Genomic DNA, 6000 nt, shown 5'->3' with positions numbered 1-6000 from the left:
AGCAGCTCTGAGGATAAGCCAGTGACATGACTATGGAGTCTGTAAAGTGCTGCAAGAGGTGTCAGTGCTATATACATACATAATAGTAAGATGGTAGGACATTAGATTATGACTATGGTAGGATTAGATTGTGAGCAGCTCTGAGGATAAGCCAGTGACATGACTATGGGGTCTGTAAAGTGCTGCAAGAGGTGTCAGTGCTATATACATACATAATAGTAAGATGGTAGGACATTACGACTGTGGTAAGAGTCTGAGCTCCCGTAGAGGACACTCACCTAATGTCGTGGGCAGCTTCTCCTGGCAGCAGACTAAAAAGCCTGTGGGGAGGCAGCGGTTTGTCTCTGGCAATCTTATGGCGGTGTTACTGCATGCGTCAGCTGCACTGCTGCAAGCCTGCAAAACAAGGTAGACATTACATTGCTGCAGCCTGCAGATGCCCGAGATATAAAGGTAGTAGGACATTCGACTATGGTAGGATTAGATTGTGAGCACCTCTGAGGATAAGCCAGTGACATTACTATGGAGTCTGTAAAGTGCTGCAAGAGGTGTCAGCGCTATATAAATACATAATAGGTAGATGGTAGGACATTACATTATGACTGTGGTAGGATTACATTGTAGGCACCTCTGAGGATAGGCAGGGACAGGAATAGGTGTACTCTGTAAAGTGCTGCTAAAGCCTTATCCACCATTACCATCTCCCACAACTCCTGTCCCTGGGGGCCTCCTTGTACATCAGTTGCTGCCAGCGCCGCACCAACCCCCCACAACACAGCTGTCCCTGGGCTGGGCATCATCCCTGTGTGTAAATTGGCACCAGCTAGGCCAACCCCCCCCCCCCCCCCACTAACACACTGCACTGTGTGCCACTGCCTGAGACTGCCCAATGTGCCCATCTTCCACCACCCATGGCTGGCAGGCAGACTCACTCGTGGCGAAAAATGGGCGTGGCCATGACATTGTATGGGCGGAGCTAACGTAATGATGTAACAGCGAGGCATAAGAAAGCAGTGTTTACACCATGATGTGGACAAACGAGACTTTGCATCATGGGTGTGCAGAAACTGTGTGATGCTAATAGTATACCGTAACCACAAAGCAGCAAACATAGCCATCTATGACCATTAAATAATAAATTAAATAATAAATGCAGTAACAGTTACCCCGGACACCAGAAAATAAACGCAATAGGCAACATGTCAGTACAAAATAAACGCAATGCGGGCAACATGTCAGTGCAAAATAAACGCAATGCGGGCAAACATTTCACCAGACAATAAACGCAATGTGGGCAAACATTTCACCAGACAATAAACGCAATGCGGGCAAACATTTCACCAGAAAATAAACGCAATGTGGGCAAACATTTCACCAGACAATAAACGCAATGCGGGCAAACATTTCACCAGACAATAAACGCAATGCAGGCAAACATGTCACCAGACAATAAACGCAATGCGGGCAAACATGTCAGTACAATATAAACGCAATGCGGGCAACATGTCAGTACAAAATAAACGCAATGCGGGCAACATGTCAGTACAAAATAAACGCAATGCGGGCAACATGTCAGTACAAAATAAACGCAATGCGGGCAAACATTTCACCAGACAAGAAACGCACTACGGGCAAACATTTCACCAGTCAAGAAACGCACTGTGGGCAAACATTTCACCAGAAAAGAAACGCACTGCGGGCAAACATTTCTGCAGAAAAGAAACGCACTGCGGGCAAACATTTCACCAGACAAGAAACGCAATGCGGGCAAACATTTCACCAGACAAGAAACGCAATGCGGGCAAACATTTCACCAGAAAAGAAACGCACTGCGGGCAAACATTTCACCAGACAAGAAACGCAATGCAGGCAAACATTTCACCAGACAAGAAATGCACTGCGGGCAAACATTTCACCAGACAAGAAACGCACTGCGGGCAAACATTTCACCAGAAAAGAAACGCACTGCGGGCAAACATTTCACCAGAAAAGAAACGCACTGTGGGCAAACATTTCACCAGACAAGAAACGCAAAGCGGGCAAACATTTCACCAGACAAGAAACGCAATGCGGGCAAACATTTCACCAGACAAGAAACGCAATGCGGGCAAACATTTCACCAGAAAAGAAACGCAATGTGGGCAAACATTTCATCAGAAAAGAAACGCAATGCGGGTAAACATTTCACCAGACAAGAAACGCAATGCGGGCCAACATTTCACCAGACAAGAAACACAATGCGGGCAAACATTTCACCAGAAAAGAAACGCAATGCGGGTAAACATTTCACCAGAAAAGAAACGCAATGCGGGCAAACATTTCACCAGAAAAGAAACGCACTGCGGGCAAACATTTCACCAGAAAAGAAACGCACTGCGGGCAAACATTTCACCAGAAAAGAAACGTAATGCAGGCAAACATTTCACCAGACAAGAAACGCACTGCGGGCAAACATTGCACCAGACAAGAAACGCACTGCGGGCAAACATTTCACCAGAAAAGAAACGCACTGCGAGCAAACATTTCACTAGAAAAGAAACGCACTGCGGGCAAACATTTCACCAGACAAGAAACGCAATGCGGGCAAACATTTCACCAGACAAGAAACGTAATGTGGGCAAACATTTCACCAGACAAGAAACGCAATGCGGGCAAAGTTCACCTGGAAAACAAGCATTTACTCACCTGGCAGAAGTCTCCTCTGGCGCGCTGCTCCGTCCCGGGACCGACTTGTTCCTCCTGCTCTGGTCTCCCGCGCTGACAGGGCTACGGCAAGATGGCGCCCGAAGCCCTGTACTGGAGACACAAATAGTCTCCAGTACAGGGCTTCGGCAGCCATCTGCCATCTTGCCGTAGCCCTGCTCGCCTGCCGGTGTTGGAACAGACACCGTACGGGGGGCGTGGCTGGCTGCTGAGCTGCATGGCTGTGTGAGACCAGAGCTCTCTGCCTGAATACCAGAAACAGCTACTAAAAGCACTCTGAAAAGCCCCAAAAACCACACAGAAAGATGGCAGGACGTTCTGAGGATGACTGGGAGTACAGAAGAACAAAATCAGGGAGGATTTACAGCTCTCCAGCCCTGAGAAAGCTGTCTCCTTATCAGGCTGAAGAAAACCAAGATGGCCACCGCTATCACAGCAGGGAGGCCCTGGACAGATCTGCCTACAACACTCCACCTTCCATCCCGCTGAAAAACAGGTTTGCACCCCTCCAGACCCCCTACCCAAGAGGCCATGAAGCGCTGTATGAGGAGGACTCAGATGAGGAGAACTTCCAGCAACAGCGGCAGGCCAAGAAGAGCCGCGAGCGGAGCCCCCTGAAGCCGGGACCCACAGTACAAGGTCAGCCCGATGCGGACTTCCAGGACGCCCGGGTACCGCTACGCGTACATTCCCCTGACGCATGCGTACATTTGTACGCGTCCGACGGTCCGCAAAATACGCATCCCACCACTCCAGGCGTACATGCGGACGCGTCCACCCATACAAAAAATACGCAATACTCCTCACCAAGCGGACAGATGGTCGCATCAACTCTGGAAAACATACATGCTCTTCCCCAACGGCTTCAAAGGGATAATAGGACACAAAGACATCCACAAGCTCTGGATCCTCTGGAATCCTTCCCAGTAACCGACCAACCCACTTCACAGCAGTTTCTAAAGGACTTTATGCTTTCCTTCAGAGCAGTCATCCAAAATGACATTGGAGAAGTTAGAGCAGACCTTCAATCCTTAGCAGGTCACGTCTCGCAAATCGCAGGGGAAACTGACTCCAGAATTTCGAAGCTTGAAAGGAGAATAGAGGAGATGACCATTGCCCATAATAACCTTGTTGGAGCACATAAAGAGTTACTAAAAGAACACATCTTTATGAAGGAGAAAATATCCGACAACGAGGATAGAAACCGCCGGAATAATATTAAATTAAGAGGCGTACCAGAATCTGTCCACTCTGATGATCTAAAGGAATATGTAAAAGATATTTTGAAGACCACAGCTCCTGATCTCCCGGACCAAGAACTAGTGATTGACAGGGCCCATCGTCTGCCAAAGCCCTCCCACGTACCCAAGCACCTTCCACGGGATGTCATAACGAGGGTACATTTCTTTCATGCGAAGGAAAGATTACTTGCAGCAACTAGAGGTGGCAAAAACTACCCAATCCATTTCAGGATCTCATCCTGTACCAGGACCTCTCGCAAGCGACACTCCATGCAAGGAGACAGTTCTCAGAAGTTACTACCACCCTGCGTCATAGGAAAATTGCTTACTCCTGGGGTTTCCCTCCAAAACTTTTGATTTCAGACAATGGAGTGATTCATGTTGCCAGGAACCCGAAAGAAGCTTACGGCCTGTTGGCTAAATGGGATATCCCAATCTTTATCCCAAGAGACCCCAGGAAGGACAGACCATTTCATACAGAGAAGCCTATCTACCAGGTATCTCTATCAAAGCAGCTGGCTTCCCCGAGGCAAAATCTCAAAGGCCCCCCACTGAACCAGATGGACACTGCCCCTCCTCCTGACCAAGCGGAGAAAGAAGATTCAGCAGGGGCTTCTTCAGCTTCTTGAGCAGACGGTATTCATCCACAAACTTGTTTTTTTCCCCCAAAGGCTTTATTCCTCAGGGCATAAACAAACTTGTTTTTCCCCTTGAAGGAATAGGCTTGATTTGAACCACTTGAGTTCATACCACCAATCAAGCTTCCTTTTTGGATCTAATCAGATCCTAACTAGTTCTCTTGTTACCACTGTTCTAGTTGTTTAAATAATAGTTTTTAAGACTCCTTTGTCTGGAGTCTCTGTCGGGAGGCTTCTCAGTAAAGTCCCCATTCTCCAGGCAGGCAGCTAACTGGAAGGTAGAACCGGATGCCAACCAGTGTGCGGCCTAGGTTTCTGTATTATCTGTTTTTTCTGTTTTTCCTTCAGGTTCATATGTTTTGCAGGTTGTTGTCCTCAAACTATATAGGTGTGCTCATCATTATGATATGCAGAGGGTTAATGGATGCTCCAGGACTGTCTCGTGAAGGACCGACTGATTGGTATGTTTTGTATGAATGCATTTGCTATAGTAACCATGGTTTTAAATTGTAACATTCTATCAGTTAATGTGAGAGGACTCAACTCATATAGAAAACGTTTCCTCTTACAGAAACTGATAAAGGAACAAAGTGCAGACATTGTGTGCATTCAGGAATCGCATCTGACCAAGATTTCCGCAAACAGATTTAAATTCCACCAATTTTCCCAAATATTCCACTCAACACTAAAAACAAAAAAGAAAAAAGCAGGGGTCTGCATAGCAGTGAAAGACTCGCTGGGCTTGGTGGTAGAGGAAACTTTCGCTAGTGATGATGGCAGATTCGTAATTGTTAAGGGTGCTATTAATTCCCAAGAGTACACTTTTGCAAATTTATATTCCCCAAACTCACATCAACTTAAATTTATTAACAAAAAATTAAAGAAAATATCAACACTACAAAAAGGATACCTGTTTATTTCAGGTGACTTTAACGCCATAGCTGACATACAAATGGATTGTACATCCAACACCAGAAGAACCCACTCCATTCTTCAACCAGCACTATTGAACCATGAACTTTATGATTCATGGAGATGCTTTCATCCTACTTCTAAGGAATATACTTATTATTCCCCTGTACAAAAATCCTTTACACGTATTGATTATTGCCTAGTTGACAGGTTTACCCTACCACTAATCACAGGAGCCGAAATTATACCCAGAATTTGGTCAGATCACTCCCCCCTACTCATCAAATTTAGCCTAACAAACTCCCCTGCACGCCCCCATCTATGGAAATTGAATAAATTCATTTTGAACTCCGAACATTCTTTACCTATCATCAAAAAAGAACTCTCAGAATACTTTGAAATAAATGACACCAAAGATGTTTCCAAAACAGTACTATGGAATGCACACAAGGCCTTCATTAGAGGAGTATTTTTGAAATTAAGTGCTATACAAAAGAAAAAAAGAA

General features: G+C 45.9%; 1 long non-coding RNA gene across 1 annotated transcript in view; it reads right to left on the bottom strand.

Annotated features, from left to right (window-relative positions):
* Positions 1–289: 289 nt before the first annotated feature.
* LOC137561187 (uncharacterized) overlaps positions 290–6000 on the bottom strand; it is a 107427-nt gene continuing 101716 nt past the window's right edge. Inside the window, exon 4 of the long non-coding RNA XR_011029909.1 lies at positions 290–396. This is a non-coding gene — a long non-coding RNA (uncharacterized lncRNA). The remainder of the gene's footprint in view (positions 397–6000) is intronic.

The sequence above is a fragment of the Hyperolius riggenbachi genome, chromosome 3 (assembly GCF_040937935.1).
Source record: "Hyperolius riggenbachi isolate aHypRig1 chromosome 3, aHypRig1.pri, whole genome shotgun sequence".
Taxonomy (NCBI): domain Eukaryota; kingdom Metazoa; phylum Chordata; class Amphibia; order Anura; family Hyperoliidae; genus Hyperolius; species Hyperolius riggenbachi.
The sequence above is the reverse complement of the archived record's forward strand: the minus strand, read 5'-3'. Positions and strand labels throughout refer to the sequence as shown.